This window comes from Choloepus didactylus, chromosome 19 (genome assembly GCF_015220235.1).
Source record: "Choloepus didactylus isolate mChoDid1 chromosome 19, mChoDid1.pri, whole genome shotgun sequence".
NCBI lineage: Eukaryota > Metazoa > Chordata > Mammalia > Pilosa > Megalonychidae > Choloepus > Choloepus didactylus.
The window spans coordinates 44860884-44878261 of record NC_051325.1 but is presented as its reverse complement, the minus strand read 5'-3'; the positions used below and the strand labels follow the sequence as shown (position 1 = coordinate 44878261).

The window sequence follows — 17378 nt, the reverse complement described above, 5'->3', positions numbered from 1 at the left end:
GAGGATATACCCTTTTTGCCTCTAAGAGGCCACAGGCTTCTTCAGAGCTCACATCTTAGGTTCTGGGCCCTTTACCAACGGAACTCACTGGAGGCTTGACTCTGAAAACTAGTTTTTCAGGATGTTTTATTCCAGCCCCTGAGGAGCAGAGTCCAACCCTGCAGAATCTGTCTCCACCTTTATGGGACTCAGTGGCTGGGGCCAGCAAATGTGTCTGGCAGGACAGACACCAGCTCCTCCTCCACTGGACTGGGAAAGACACTCAGGCCCAGGAGAAGGGATGTTCTCCCTCGGATCCTGCAGTGCTGTTAAGTTCCACTCACATTTCCTGATGCCTAGTTGATGCCAGGCCCTGCTGGTGAAACTGTGATGCATTAGACACGGCCTCTGCCTGAAGGAGCCCACAGCCTGGTAGAGAAGAGAGACAAGTAAACCACCAATGGAAATACAGTGTCCTGTGAGCCCCGTGTGTGAGGCCTTTGGCTGAGAAGCCAGGAAGACTTCTCCTACCAAGCCCAGTCTCAAGGGTTTGAAGGGAGAGAGAGAACTGCCGAGACTCCAAATCCTCCAACATTTTCCTTGGAGTACTCCCACCAACCCTTCAAAAGCCTGGCTTTCCTGTTTGCTTTTTGCCTTGTTTTGTTTTTGAAAATGATAACAATCTATCTTAAATGGATTTCTTTCTTCTGCAGACTTTTTCCTTTCCTGGTGAGCACGTGTGTTCAGAACTGGGAGATGGAATTTGGGGAAAATATTTGGACAAAACCTTACAGAGTGTCCAAGTGTAGCCCCAGAAACTTCCAATTAAAACCAGGTGAGGCCATTGTTGCTGGTTGTTAGACAGACCCTGGGCTCGGTCCTCAGAACATTTCTCTGTTATCTTTACTCACGAGCACATCCACTTTCATGGTTTGAAATACCAATCATATACTGAGAAGTCCAAATTTATATCTATAACTAGACCTTTCTCCTGAACCCCAGACTTGTATATCCAGCTGCCTACCCAACATCCCCATTTAAATTTCCAATGGGCTTCTTAAATGGAACATACCCACACCATACCGCTCTCTTTACTCCTGAAACTGCTTCTCGCTTAGTTTTCCCCTCAAAGTTAGTAGCTCAGTCTAAAAACTTCAGAGTCATGCTTGATTCTTTCTTTTGCCTCCCCACCCCACCCTACCTCAGCAAATCCTGTTGACGTCATTTTTAAACATCCAGATGCTAAACATTTCTCACCACTTCCTCTGCTTCCACTTTGACCCAAACCACAATCATCTCTGTCTATTTTAATGCAGGAGCCTCCTAACTAGTGTCCCCTGATTCTGTGCTTGCCTTCTTATGATACATACTCAGAAGAAGCCAGAGTGATCCTTTTAAAAAGTGAGATCCTGTTGCTCCTTTGCTCAAAATCCTCCACTGGCTCCCACTGAATTCAGGGTAAAAGACAAAATCCTTACAATGGCTCTCAAAACCCTCCTCAGCCTGCCCCCTCCCTGACCTCACCTGCTAGTACCCTCCACCTACTCACCCATCTCCAGTCACACTGGTCTCCATACAATGCCTACAACACACCAGTCAGCCACAGCCACAGCCCCTTCGCCTTAATGGATCTTTCTGCCTGGAACATCCTTCTCTTGGACATCTCCATGGTCTGTTCCTGTACCTCTTTCAGATCTTTGCTGAAATACCTCCTTTTCATTGAGATCCCTCTGACTGCTCTATTTAAGATTCCCTCAATGCTCCCCACCTTTTATTCCTACTTTTTTTCTTTCCAAGGCACTTGTCACTGTCTAATCTACTAAATATTTTACTTGTTTATTGTTTGTAAACTTATTGGAGACAGGCATTTTCATTTTCACTACTAAATTTCTAGCATCCACTGCAGGGCCTGACACACATAGGCATTCAGGATTTGTTAAATAAATGAATTAATTATGTGCTGCAATGAGCTCCTAACATGTGTCAAGCAGGGACCTGGAATGTGCCAGAAAATTCTTTGAAGTGAGTGACACAATTCCCATTTTGCAGATAAGGAGACTGAGGCTTGGAGAGGAATGAATGCCCTGCCCCTCTGTTCCCATAGCAACCTGTGCATGTTCCCAATTTCACTACTTATCACTGCCCTGTCAATGTCTACTTCCCCAACTAGATGTAAGCTTTTTGAGCAAAGGGACCACCTCATTCAATGTTGCATCTCCAGCACCTACTGGAAAGCTTGACATATAGTAAGTGCTTAAGAAATATTTGTCACATGAATAAATGAGTAAATGAATGAATGAAGTGGCCAAGCCAGGGTACAAAGCCACAACTATCAGATGGCAAAGGCTCTGTCTACCCTATTATGCCCAGGGCATCCCTAAGAGAGCCATAGAGCCAACAGTTAAGAGTCCCTCCCCTGGCAGAATGCCCTGCTTGTATGTCTGTGCCCACAGAGACAGAAGTATTTCAGATGGAGAAAACTGTGCACTGGCTGACAGTTCTTTCCTATCATACCAGGGAAATGGAAAAGAATTTCTCTACTCAATCCCTCTGTAGCTCCCCAGACACAGACAAGGTCTCTTACATTCCCTTTCTCTCCATCTTCAGTCTGCCCCACCTTGTCTCCCTAACCTCAGCGCTGGGGTGGGCTGCCTGCCCATCCACTCACCCAGCCAACAGCCCACAGCCTCCAGGAGCTTCTCTGGGCCACAGTGATAACTGAGCTAACTGCCCCACTCCTTCCCATCCCCACTGTGAGTTGACTTGGTTCTCTGAGTCTTTATTCCAACTAACTCCCTCTCCATTGCTGCTTCACTGTCTGTTCTCCTGCACCCTCTACCCTTTCCCCTTGATCCCATGTCTCAGGCTGAAGGAGTTCCATCCTTGGTGATTGTGGGCCTCTTTTCTCATCTGCTTCCTCTCTTGGCCCTTCTCCCTCCGTTATTTCTCTAGATCAGTCATTCTTACCCTATTGTGGGAGGTCATGGACCCCTTTGGGAAGCGGATGTGGGCTGAGGACCCTCTCCCTCCAAAGAATATGTGTACTCTTAAATAATGTATTTTGAACAAAAGTTTGGGTTCATCCAGATTAAGAACTCTTCTAGGTGGTCTCTCTTCCCTTCTCCCCTCCTTTCTAGATTTCTGATTGTTGTTGGCTCTCGTCAGTCCACCTGGTCTCCTTTCAGAAGCAGAAGTTTCTCCCTACTGTATTGTTTTCAATACCATTACGATTATTAAAAGCGACTACAAGATTTGTACAACATTTTTCACTCATAGACTGATTTCATCCTCTCAACAAGCCTGAGAGGAAGGAACTATGATTGTCAGCATTTTTAGAGGCAAGGACTGCTTAGTTATGTGTTTTGCCAATATCACACAGCTCTAAGGCCAGGGTTTCTTTGCCCTGCACCATGGTGTGTCACCTGTTGTTCTTTTTTTTCTAATTCATTTTTATTGAGATATATTCACACACCATGCACTCATACAAAGCATACATTCAATTGTTCACAGTACCATTATATAATTGTGCGTTCATCACCAAAATTAATTTTTGAATATTTTCATTACTACACACACAAAAATAATAAGAATAAAAATTAAAGTGAAAAAGAACGATTAAAGTAAAAAAGAACAGTGGGTGCCTTTTTTTTTTTTTGCCCCCATTTTTCTACTCATCCATCCAGACACTAGACAAAGGGGAGTGTGGTCCATATGGCTTTCCCAATCACATTGTCACCCCTCATAAGTGACATTTTTCTACAATCGTCTTCAAGATTCAAGGGTTCTGGGTTGTAGTTTGATAGTTTCAGGTATTTACTGCTTGCTGTTCCAATTCATTAGAACCTAAAAAGGGCTGACTATAATGTGCGTAAGAGTGCCCACCAGAGTGACCTCTCGGCTCACTTTGGAATCTCTCTGCCACTGTAGCTTTTTTTCACCTGTTGTTCTTAACTGCTCATTTCTTTCACCTCCCCCATCTCCACCACCCAAAACCCACCTTCTTCACCACCCCCACCCCCACTTCTCTGAAGCTCCCTCTTTCTCCCCCATCCACACATTCAACCGACCACAGGTGGCTTCTTTGCAGTTGCTTGAGCACATGTGAGCCATGCAAGAGTTTCGCTTCCCCTTCCATTCTCAACCCAGCTGTGCCAGCCCCTGTGCTTCTTGCTGACCCTAAATGGGCCATTCCAGCCCCTTCTCCCAGCAGGCATTAGCACTTCTGGGACTGCCATGTCTGAAGTCCAGCTAAGAGGAATGGAGGGGACACCTAATTGAGCACCTTCTTTGTGCCCAGCCCATGCTTCCAGGTACTTCCTCATGTCTCACTGATGGGCACCTGGAGGCTCTGAGAAGACTGGTCTGAATCCACCTGACTGTGGATGGTTAGGGGCCTCTCTGCATCATGGCTGACCTTTAGCTGCCCTCTGAACCAGCAAAAATACTTCTCAGATACTACATGAGAAACACCTGGCTGATGGTTAACCTCTTCCTTCCTGGCCCAAAGCTCAGACCACTGTGATAATTTTGGTGGGGTTAATCATATCTTCCACATTTATTTTTCTTAGTGTGATAAAGTAGCATATCATCCCCAAAGCAATTTCTAAAGCTTATTATCAAAGTGTAATATATGTGCAAAAAAGTTCATCTATCAAAAGTGTACAGCTTATTGAATTTTCAAAATCTGAACACATCTGTGTAACCTGCATCAAAATCAAGAAACACAACATTTACCAGCACCCCAAACCACCCCCCACTTGTGTTTCCTTCCTGTCATTATCCCCAAAGGAGGGTAATCACTATCCTGATAACTTCTAAAATCACAGACTGATCTTGTCTGCTTTTGTCCCACCAAAGCAATTTTAAGAGCAACAGAGCATCCTCTTGTCCACTACTCAGATCCACATTTTGATTGACTGATGATTGATTGATTCAATCACTCATTGAACAGATGTTGAGTATGTATAAATTGGATCAAGAATGTCCTAAATTGAGTTAAGGTCCTAAAGCCTCAAAGGAACTTGAGCTATAAACTGATCCTCCACTCAAGCCTCCAGAATCTCAAAATATGTTCTTAATAAAGGGCCCAGGACATGCCTGCACGCACTTCAGCTCACTTCCCCTGAAGCTCAGGTTCTCATGCCTGCTGCTTTTTTTTTCTTTTTTTTTTCCAGTTCTGAAAGAGGGAAATTAAGGACTCAAGGGAGGAGTCTCAGAAGGCACTCCGACCCCACACAGAACTCCAACCTTGATCACTGCTAGTGATGGAGAAATCATCGTCTCACAAGGCTGTCTATTGCATTTTCCAGACAGATGTGGTCAGTTTGTTTTAAACACACACACACACACACACACAAAGAACCAAAAAAAAACCTTTCTTGTTTGAGCTCAAATATGCTGCAATTTTTGCTCACTGTTTGTAGTCCTAACCCTCCGTGGGCTCCCAGAATTAGTTCATTCTGTCGGGCTTTGGGAGGCTTCTCTGGGCCAGGCTCAGCGGTACCTGTGGTGGACTCCCTGAACCCCAAGTTCTTCCATGGAGGATCCTGGGATCCACTGAGTCAGGGATGTGGCTGAACCAGCACTTACCAAAGAACATTCCACAGAACACTAATCCCCAGAGATGCTTTACAAAAATAGATCTCTGAGCTCAAATAAGGTGGGGAAACACTGCATACTCCGATCTGTATCTAGGATCACATCCCACGTCAGCATAGCCAAGATGCTGGAAGGTCCCGCAGCAATGAAAACCTCGTTTCAGTGTTCAAGGCTAAATTTGACTGAGAATTCCTTTTTTCACAGAGTGCCTATGACTATTTCTCCGAATTCATTCTCAGAATAAATATCCTCCAGAACAGGACACAGGCCAGTTAGCTTTAAGCATCCTCCAATACTGTGCTGATCCTCAGGGTGGCTACTAGCACATGAGTCTGTTGAGAACTTGAAATGTAGCTAGTCCAAACTGAGATGTGCCGTGAGTGTAAAACACTCACAGAATTAGTACAAAAATGAAATAAAACATCTCATTAATAATTTTTATATTGGTTATATGTTGAAATAGTAGTATTGAATTGTTGGGTTAAAACATATTATTATAAATAATTTCATCTATTTATTTTTACTTTTTTTCATGTGCCTACTAGAAAATTTAAAAATACACACGTGTAAGGCATTGTATGTCTATCGGATGGTGTGGCTCCAATCTTTTGTGATGGTTGTGAAGTCTTTGTTAGCCTACATGGGGGGGCCATGATGGGGCAGGGGAGGGGGGTAGGTAGCCCAGGAGGGGAAGTATAGGGGACCACGGAGACTCATTGGAGGGGCAGCTCATGCAGCTAAAGAGGGAGTGGTCAGGAAGTGGTGGCAAAGCTAAGACCTGAAAGATGAGAAGGAATTAGCCAGGGCAAGGCAGAGGAAACAGCACATGCCAAGGCCTTGAAGTGAGAGAGGAACTGTGAGTGTTCCAGGATGTCTGAGGCTTTGGAGGCACATGGTAGGTAATGATGCACCATGAGGCCAGAGAGGGCGGCAAGGACCAGGACTTTGGGGGCCTGGTGAGCCCTAGGAAGGGGTTTTTCCTGTGGACATTGAGAAACCACTGTTGGGTTTTAAGTTGGGTGAGAGTAGGCGGATTTGCATTTTAGAAAGATTATCCTGATACTTGGGTGGGGCATGGGTGGTGTAGAGAGAAACTGGAGGCAGGAGAGCCATTCGGAAGCTCTTGAAGTCATCTAGGAGTGAGAGGATAAAAGCCTGGACTAGGCTACAAACCCCAGAAATGAAGAAAGCCAATGTCTGAGAAATAAAGTCAGAGGAAGGATCCCTGGTGCAGGCTACCACTTGGATATGGGAGAGGGGAGAATATGAAGTCCAAGTTGATGTCCTAATTTCTGTGTGGTAAGGCTGTGATGGGAAACCAGGAAGTCTGTGGGAGGAGGGGATGATGAGTTATCAGAATCGCTCAAGTGGAGTTTGAGAAGCCTGTGGGGTATACAAATAGGGATGCCCAAAACAAAATAGGTGTGGAGCTCAGAAGAGAGTTATGGGCTGGAAATTCAGAGATGGGCAGGAAACCCACCCCCCCTACCTGAGTCTCAGGTTCCTCATCTGCAAAATGGGGACATTATCCACTTGGCAGTTTTTATCAGATAACGCAAAATGTTGAGTGTGCCTGGCCCTGCGCAGGCACACAGTAGGTGCTCAGGGACAGTTGGTTCTTTCTCTTCCCTCAGAGGGTCTATCATCCCCATTTCCTACATGCTCAAACCCACCAATGTCTTGCAGCTACCCCTTCCTCCTCCAGAACAGGATGCGGATCCCATGGGATGCACATAAGTGATCCTCAAGTCCCCAAGCCATGACAGGGAGATGTTGCTGGAAGAAGTCAGCACCGGGGGAAAGGGGGAGTGAAGACAAGCTCCCCCACCCCCCGCCCCGCCTTGGTACTCCTAAAACAGTCAGAGGCCACACGGTGAGTACCGTGCAGTAGAGAGGACGCTGGCCCCATCCCCATTGGTGAACCTTATCCTGTTCTTAGCCTCAGTTTCTCCACTGTTTCAAGGGACGCCCTGCCCTCTGGGCCCTTCTTTGCTTCTGTCTCCACCTTCTTCTCGCTCCCAGAAAGCCTCTTCCTTTCTCTTGACCCATAAAAGACATCACTTCCTTGAAGACTTGGCTCACTTTGGTTCTACTGGCAGATCCTTCCTGGGGCAGAAGGCCAAAATTCTGACAAGATTAAGAAGAGGCTTTGGGGCTGGGCCAGCCTGGGAAAACAGGAAAGATGACGAACCACACTCCCCTCTTACTGGGGGTTGTTTATTCCAGCTTTCCCTCAGCTGAGTTTCCTGGGTATACAGAAGCCCTTGACTTCCCATCCGGTGCCCAGCCTCTGGCTCACCCCTGGCCCACAGCACCTAGTGTGCCCCTCAGTCGTGGAACTCATTGGATGGGTTTGTTCCCATGTCTTCTTGGCCAGTTGCACTGAAATCCTAGAAAGCAGGAAGAACTCAGAAGTATCTTGACTAAATGCCTACCGTGTTCCACGGGAGGAACTGTCTTCTCATATAAGCGTCTCTACAACCCCGTGGGGTAAGTAACGCTCTCCCCATTTTGCAGCCATGGAAAGTGAGGCTCAGGGAGGCTAGGTACCCAAGTCTGGAGCTTTAGCTCCAGAAATGGGGTGGAAGGAAGAAGTATGTCATGCCAGCTAAGGGCATACTCTTTGGAGGCAGACAAGCCTAGCTTGCTTTGAATTCCAACTCTGCCACTTACTGCCAGTGGAATTTGGACAAAGTACCTAGTGGAGGTGGTGGTTAAGAGCTCAGGCTCTGGAATCAAATGTCAATTCCACCATCTACTAGTTATGTGACCTTGGGCAAGTGCCTTCATCTCTCTGCACTTCAATTTCCGCAGCTATAAAACAGGATAATAATAGCTCCTACCGCCTCGACCTGTTGTGTGGATTAAATGCGCTAATGCTTGGAGAGCACTTAGCACAGTGTCTGGCCCATGGTCAAGGCCCCATCTGTGTCAGCTATGGTATGAATGTGTCCACGCCAATCCTGGCTGCCACCTGTTTCCCCCCGCCTGTCACCCGTCACCCCAGTGGCTCACGCAGTGCGTGGTGGATGGTGGTGCTCCCTAGCTGCCGAGCGAGGAGCGCTTGGGAATTGACTCAGTGTTTCTGAAAACAGACTTCTGACGTGTGGGAGTAGGATTCTGAAGGAGGATGATTTTCAGCAAGAGATTGTTTTTTGCACAATACTATGAACTTAAAAACCTGTCCAGGTCCCCTACCCCCACCTTTCAATTACAGAAGCAATCTATTTGCATATGAACTATTCAAATGTTACCTAAATACACAAAGCAGAGAGTTAGAGCCCCAAGTAACCCTGCCTCGGAAAAATGTGCTCACTGTGTATCTGAAGCATGTCCTCCAGACTTTTCCAGGCTTCTACCTATTTTTTGAGCTCTGCTGTATGTCCAGCTCGGTTAGACACTGAGGGGGACCCCAAAGACGTACAGATGACTCTTTGTACCTTAAGGGCGGGCACAGCTTGGGCAGGGAGGCAGCATTTCATGGAATACTTAGTCAGCAAGTAAAGTCTCAGTGAAGCTGTTGACTCACTCACTCAGTATATCCTTAGCAATTGGGGCTCTGGGACCAGGAAGTGACGAATCAAGGTCATTTGGCTTGGGAGAGATCCAAGATTGAATCCAGCAAGGAAAACTTCTGATGTACTTGCCCCCCGTTTATGTCTCTGTCAGCCCAAACAGAGTGAGAGGGTGCAATGGCTCTATCATCCATGACCTCGCCACCCAGAAATAGCATTTTCCCCCCACATTCACTGTACGTAGGGAATTGAGCAGAAGGAGTCGGGCAGGCTTCACTTGCCACAGGGGGTTTCTGTGGCTTTGGGCAAGTCGCTTCCTTCTCTGAGCCTCAGGTTTCTCGTCTGAAGAGTGGGGACACTCTTCTCCTTTGAAAGGCACATTTCCTCTCTCCCTCAGTCCTTCCCTCTCTCTCTTCACTCATTCATTCATTCATTCATTTGTTCATTCTTTCATTTACAAAAGGTGGTGTCAGTTTCCCAGGACCGCCATAACAAAGTACCACAAACTGGATGGTTTGAAACAATGGAAAGTTATCAGTTCTGAAGATCTGAGGTCCAAAATCAAGGGGATGGCAGGGCCATGCCCCACCGGAAACCTGTGGGGGGGATCCCTCCTGGCCTCTTCTAGCATCTGGCTTGCCTGCAGTCCTCAGTGTTCCTTGGCTTGTGGATGCATCCCTCCAGCCTTCGCTTCATTGCCACATGACCTTCTCTTGTGTGTCTCTGTCTCCTCTCTCCTTCTTATGAGGGTACCAGCCATCTTAACTCATCACATCTTCACAGGCCCTATTTCCATTCACAGGACTGGGCCTTAGGACTTGAACATATCCTCTGGGGAGACACGATTCAACTCATAACAGACACCATTTCATAAAAGTGTGAGGAGATTACGCAATCGATGTGGCCATCTAGGGAAAAAAAATCAGATCATGTGGTAGATGTATTATTGCTCAGCAAACATTTACTTCCCCCAGCCCTCCCCGCTGTGGGAGAGATATGCTTCCTCACCCTGCTGATATTGGACTTGGCCATGTGACTTGCTTTGGCCAAAAGAATGTCTGTGGAAGTGACAGGTGCCACTTCCAAGGCATCCAGTGTTTCCATTCTCCCCTCTTGAGCAACTGTCCTCTGCCACAAGAACCGCAAGTCCCAGACAGTGGCGGCTCCTGGATGGAATGAGAAGACAAGCGAGACAGAACAGCACGCGGTCCGCAGCTGTGAGCCGAGCCAACGTGAGTCCCGCCGAACCCCAGCCGACCCTCAGAGGAGAGACGATGAGATGAGAAAGGAATGTTTGTACTGTTTTCCTGTTTGTTTGTTTTTTTAATCGTGGTAATATACACAACCTAAAAATTTGCCATTTTAAGCATTAAGTGTACAGTTCCATGGCGATTGCTTTTACAGTGTTGTACTACCATCACCACCTTCCATCACTAAAACTTTTTTGTATAGAATGTATAGAATTTGCTTATTCTAGATATTTCATGTAAGTGGAATCTTACGTTTGTCCTTTTGTGTCTGGATTATTACACTCAACATAATGCTTTCAAGGTTCATCCATGTTGTGGCATGGATGAGAACTTCATTCCTCTTTACAACTGAATACTATTACTTGTATGCATAGACCACACTTTTGTTTATATGTTCATCCGTGGATGGACACTTGCGTTGTTTCCACCTTTTGGCGGTTGTGAATACTGCTGCTATGCATACTGGTGTACAAGTGTCTGTTTGAATCTCTTCATTGAATTCTTTGGGGTTTAAACCTAACAGTATAAATGCTGTGTCATAGGGTAATTCTATATTAAACTTGTTGAGGAGCCACTAGTTTTCCACAGGGTCTGCACCATTTTACATTCTCAAGAGGTTGTTTTTATGCAGTATTGTTGAATCTCTACCTTACTCCTTACACCAACTTTAGCTTGGTTAGTTAGGGAAGGATTCTCTGACTAGGTGATATTTGACGTTTAGAAGGAGCTAGCCACGGGGCCTTCTGGGGGAAAAGTGTTCTGGGCATAGGGAACAGCAATGCCATGGTCTGGAGGCTGGAAGAAACTTGGCCTGTTCAGGAAAGAAATAAGACCAGTGGGCTGGATTGTTTGGTAAGCAAGGGGGAAAGAGGGCCGAGCTCCAGACCCAGCTATTCAATGGGACACGTCACACCTCCACTTGGATGTTGCTCAGGACACTTCAAACTTAAAACTTTAGATCCAAAGCTGAACTGGTCTTTTCCCAGACCTGTTCTTCTTTCTTTGCCTTCCCTTCTCAGTCAGTTGCACCACCATCTACCCAATCACCCAAGCCAGAAAGCTGGGCCTCATTCCTGACTCCTCCTTCTCCCTCAACACCACATTCAATCCATCTTCAAGCTCTGCCCATTCTACCTCCCACATTCCCTCATTTTTTTCTACTCTCCGCCACCACTGAGACCACCCAGTCCAAGCCACTATCATCTCTTGCCTGGATGGCACCAGTAGCCACCTCCCTGACTTCTCTGCCTTCATTAAAAAAAATTATCAGGGTGAAATTCACATAACATAAAATTAACTATTTTAAAGTGAACAATTCAATGGCATTTAGCACAGTCATAATCCCCACCTCTATCTGGTTCCAAAACACTGCAATCACTCCAGAATAAAACCCTGTACCCATTAAGCAGTAACTTCTCACTTCCCCCATCCCAGGCCCTGACAACCATCAGTCTACATTCTATCTCTATGGCTTAACTATTCTGGATATTCCATATCAAACAATATTTCATATCGTTTCATTCATATGATATGTAACCTTTTTGTGTCTGGTTTCTTTCACTTAGAATAATATTCTCAAGGTTCATCCATGTTGTGGCATGTATCAGAACATCAGTCCTTTTCATGGCTGAGTAGTATTCCACTGTATTCATAGGTCACAATTTATTTACCCATTCACCAGTTGGTGGACATTTGGGCTGTATCCACCTTTTATGAGTCTTCATTCTTAGCCCTCCACACAGCAACTGGTGGTCTTGTTTAAAAACAAATAGAATTTTGTGACTCCTCTATTTAGACCTTTCTGTGCCCACCCCTGACCTGGCCCCGAAGATTTGCCCCTCCTTTTTGCCCTGGCTTATTCCTATTCATCCTTTAGGGCTCAGCTTAAATGTCAACTCTTGAAGCCTTTCCTCATCCCCCAAACTAGATCAGGTCTCTCTTGTTTTATCTTCCCATAGATTCCGTTATTTAACTTTGCAGCATTGCCGTTTGTAATTAGATAGTTAATTGTTTTTATTTCATAATGTTTGTCTAGTAAGCCCCATGAAGCCAGGGATCCCAACTGTGTTCTTCACCACTGTATCCCTAGTACTTAGCTAATGCCTGGCACACAATGGGGCACAGTGAATGTGTGGTTGAAAATAGAAGTATTAACCAAAGTATTTCTTTTCCACTGCAATGCCTCTGATCCCATCACCTTTCTCAGGCTCAAACTATAGAGAAGGGAACCTTGGCTTTGGAAATACAGAAAGAATCCAAATAGGGTAATGTTAGCCTTTTTCCCTTAAAAACTTTATTGTAGAAAATTGTAAGTGTATACAAAAATAGAGAAAATAATATAATGAACCCCTGTACCCATCATCCAATTTAAACAGTTATCAACACATGGACAGACTTATTATATGTCCCCCCACCTACCCTCTGCCTATATTGGATTATTTTGATGCAAATCCCACATATCGTATCATTTCTTCTGGAAACATTTCCATATATCTCTCTGAAAGACAAGAACTCTAAAAGTGTAACCACAATACTATTGTTATACCTTTAAAAAATCAGCAAATTCTCAATATTATCAAGCCTACAATCAGTGTTTAAACATAATCAATTGTTACATCATTTAAAAAATATGTAACGTGTTTGACTCAAGATCCAAACAAGGTCCACACTGCATTGATGAATATGTCTCTTGAGACTCTTTTAATCTGTAGCTTCTCCCTCTTTCTGTCTGTTTTTAGGTATGGGAGTTGAAATAGGAAAGACTTGGACAGTTTCTCCTGCTCTCTGTCTTCAGTTTGTTTATTGAAGAAATAAAGTATTTGTGTTGTAGTTTCCTATATTCTGGATTTTGCTGATTGCATCCCTGTGGTGTCATTTAACACACTCCTCTGTCCTCTATATTTCATGTGACTAGTATCTTAATTGAGTCAGGCTAAATGTCTTTTAGCAAGAATACTTCATAGGTAGGTGATATATACTTTTACCAGGAGGCACATTATGCATGTGTGTCTCTCTGTGAGATTCCTAGTCACTGATGATTGTAGCCTAGATACTTATTTTATTAAAGGTTGCAAGATACAAAATGCAAAATTGCATTTTTTTTTCATTTATTACCTGAAGTACTTCTAGAAGGAGAACTTTCCCTAATCAATTATTTGGATTCACTGAGATACTGCTCATATAGGAAAAATAGAATAAACGCTTGATTCTTTCCCTTTGTTTACCAATTTTCAGAAGCATCCTCAAAAGGAATCCAACGGGGTTTTCCATTTTTTTGGAATAGCATTATGAACTTATGGATTTTAGATCTATTTGATTTTAAACCATATTGATGCTCAAATTGGTCCATCTTTGGTCAGTGAGAACCACTTCAGATTGGCTTCTGAGTGCTTTTGACGTGATTCTAGCAGCTTCCTTGCTTTCTGCAATAATAGTATGTTCCAGATTCATCTCACACATTTTTTTTTTTTTTTTGCTCCAGGCCTTGAAGCAACCATTCCTCCAAGGAGCATTGGTTCTTTTATGTGAAATGGTATTTAGAGATATGATCTTTCCTCTAGGGGTGCTCATAGCTGATGCACTGATAATAGTTTCTAGGTCTTTTCAGCAGAGTGAGAGAAAGTTTTTTAAAAGAGATCTCCAGTCCATACTAATATTTTCAATTTCAATTTAAATTACAGGATTTTAACATAACTTCTTTGCTTTTATATTTGTATATCTTTCATCTTATGCTGAAGATCTTGGTTTCTGACGACAACCTAATTACTTTCTTGCTTTATCTTATAATGTATAAAATAATTTTTACTGATAACACAATTACTGAAAACGTTTTAAGACTAAAAACTTTTTTGTGTGCAGTTTTCCTTGCTCTTTGAGTATCCTGCTGGGGATGTACATTCAAATTATTGTGTTTAAAGTCCCTTGAAACATCTCTGGTGTTATCAATTATATCCATAGTTAGATTACAGTTGTTTCATTTTGCTTTCAAGTTTTTTAATTAAAATTATTTTATTTAAAATACAATTTTATTTTAATAATTATGCAGAACATTTATGTCTTTCAATAGCCAAATCTTCAAAGTACATTCAGGTAAATCTAGCTTCTATTTCTGTTCCCTCCACTCTATTCTCTTTAGCCATTAAAATTTTTTTTCTTCCATTTAAAAAAATAAAAGTATTTATATATATGTTTACATGTACACACTTTTCTTCTTCCAATTTACAGTGTATTCTGAGGATTGCTTTACTACAGTATATGGAGAGAACTCTTATTCCTTTTCACAGCAGTATAGTATTCTTAATCCCTTGTTGATGAACATTTGAGTAATTTCTAGCCTTTTGCTAAAACAAAGAGTGCTGCAATAAATAGTCTTGTGCATAATTATTTTTGGGGATTTGTCAGTATATTTTGGGGATCAATTCCTATTTTGGCTTTTGAGGTCTGAGCCCAAGAAGAGTTGGGGCGTGAACTTCTCCATACTAGGTCTCTGTGCCTCAGTTTCTCTTCTGTAAAATGGGGGTAATAATATTACCTGCCTTGGAGGGTTGTGATGGAGACTAAATGGGCTGATGGTTTTAAAGTACATAGGAGGGTTTTAATAAATTACTATTAACAAGGGGACAGGGAGTGTGGGGAATGCAGGCAGGTGGGGAGCAGTAGAGTTGGGTGCTGGTTTAGGTCTCTGAGGACTTCTCACCCGCCCCTCCTTCCCTGCAGGAGTGGTAGGAACGATAGGACCTAGAGACAAAGTCTGGAGATTAAGAAGAGATTCACATGAAAAGGACATGGACTAATAGCTGGATGCCAGCATGGACAGGACCCCAGTGTCCCCCTCCTGATGTTGGAAGCCACGTTACACTCTGACCTCCCCTGAGGCTTGAATGCCCCCTGGGGAAAAAGAGGGAGGAAACCCTCTGTTGATTGCATTCCACTGAATTTATTTAGAGTAAATCCCTGCCACTAGGCAGGCTGGGCTCTTGAGATACAAATGAAATTCAGTTATAGAAAAATAAGATGTTTCATGTGTTTGTTTTGCCTGAGTTTATAGCCTGTGCAATTCCAAACCATTACAACAGCTCTTGACTGATAGCCTGAGATAGCAAGAGGAGGATGTGAGAGAACGTGAAGAGCAGGAGGGAAAAGAATGATTGGGAGGAGGGGCTTTGCTCATCCTCCATGGGACTCCAAAGTTGTGCTGGTCCACTGTGGTAGCCAGCCACATGTAGCTGCATTGGGTAATGTAGCTACAGAACGTTTCTATCATCTGGACAGTGCTGCTCTAAGGGATAGCAAATGTGGAAATGTCAATTGGACATGTGTGGGGCAGGGGAGTGCAGACCCTCCTGGTGCTCCCATGTCTGATGCCCAAGGAAATAGGCCAAAACTGGTCCTCTGAAAGTCCAGACCCACTGCTTGCATCCACATGTCCATCTAAGTCTGTCCCTCAGGCTCTCTCTCCCTCCTCCCGGGAGCTCCTATCTGCAACGCTAGCTCTTTCATCTCTTTCCCTCCAGGCTGTTTTCCCCCAAAGGCATGCCCTGGTCTCTGTCTCAGGAACCCAGCAGGTCCCAGCTGGTCTCCTTGGCTTTGGCCATCTGCCTAGCCTGCCTAGGGAGGCTGCCTGGAGGTGGAGGCGGGCAGGGCACCCCCCATGGTTCCTACAGAGTCTGCTGGCTCATATTTCCTTTTCCCGGCGCCAGGTCGCTGTGTCTAGCAAAGGGTGATGAGGAAGCCTGCCCTTCCATCCCCCAACTTGTTTACTTTTGAAAAGAGGGAAGTGGAACCGCCCATGGTCAGTCTGTGGGCGGGGCTGCCAGCACACTTCTGCCCAGCAACTTCCAGCTCGCAGCTTTCCCAAGCTGGTCCCACTCAGGTGCCCACACCCACCCCGCAAACAGACCTGTCAGAGGCTGCCTCCAGCACTGCAAGGTGTGGGGGTGCCGGGTGCTCCAGATCCACAGGAAGCCTCACGGCTCTCTTCTGCTTGGTTCTGCACAGCTCACGAGACAGCCTCACTGCTCTCCCAGCTCCACTCCACAAATATTTGCTGGTTAGTCACTCTGGGCAAGACACAGAATAACCGGGGTCTATCAGAAAGTGAGGCCCCTGCCCTCACCCACCCCAGTGGGAGAGACAGACAATAAACAAGAAAAGGGAGGTCCTGCTGAGGCACTGGTCTGGGGTGTATTCTGGGCTTGGAGGGAGCTGTGAATAGTGGGCAGGGAGATGGGCTCAGAGATAGAGTGACTGGACTGTGAGCTCTGTGAAGACAGGGACCTGGCCTGGCCCAGGGAGGAGCTCATTAAACACCGACTGACTACCCCAAGACGGGGACAAAGCCAAAGGCTCCCGAGCTGGGCTTGCATCTGCAGTTCTTCTTACTCCTGCTCTTGAGGTCAGGGCTCCAGTCCCAGGCTGGCCAGCTCTGCAGCCGCTCGGCTTCACTCTGGCACCTCAGTCTCTCCCTGAGCTTCCTCCTCCAACCTATGCCAGCTCAGGGCCATTACGGGCCAGGGCAGCTTTATCCAGCCCTGCTCTCCTCACTTAGCAATTTGTCTAGTGGAGACCTCAAGTGGTCAGACCCTGGAATGGCAGCGGTCAAGCAGGGACATGGGGCAAGGATGGCCCTCCCTCATCCCAGGCTGAGCCCTCAGCCGGCCACAGAGCGAGCCTTGGCCCTGGACTCACACCAAACCGAATCCTGGCTGAGCCCAGATTCCAGCTGCACAGTGCGCTCTAACCCTGGCTACAGACTGAGGCTGTGACCCCCCCAAACAGCACCCCTAATTTAAAATGTGTACTGAAATGACCTGACATCCTTATAACTTTCTTTTGAAATATAGCAAGTCCAGAAAGGGGGCCAGATCACAAGTACACAAGCAATGGATTTTCACAAACCAAACATCCTTGTAACCAACACTCAGATCACGTAACAGAAAGCAGCCAACCCCTCCACTCACCACCTTCCAGGGGTTAACACTATCTTGACTTCTATCTGCTTATGTTAGTTTTGCCTGTTTTTGTACTTTTTAAATAG

The 17378-nt window shown here is 45.2% G+C and overlaps 1 long non-coding RNA gene across 1 annotated transcript; it reads left to right on the top strand.

The window, feature by feature from the left end:
• The first annotated feature begins 7864 nt into the window (after window positions 1–7864).
• Window positions 7865–15125, top strand: LOC119515719. The gene is made up of 3 exons (XR_005213129.1): window positions 7865–8067; window positions 9556–10324; window positions 15059–15125. It is a non-coding gene; the product is annotated as an uncharacterized LOC119515719 (long non-coding RNA).
• Window positions 15126–17378: the final 2253 nt, after the last annotated feature.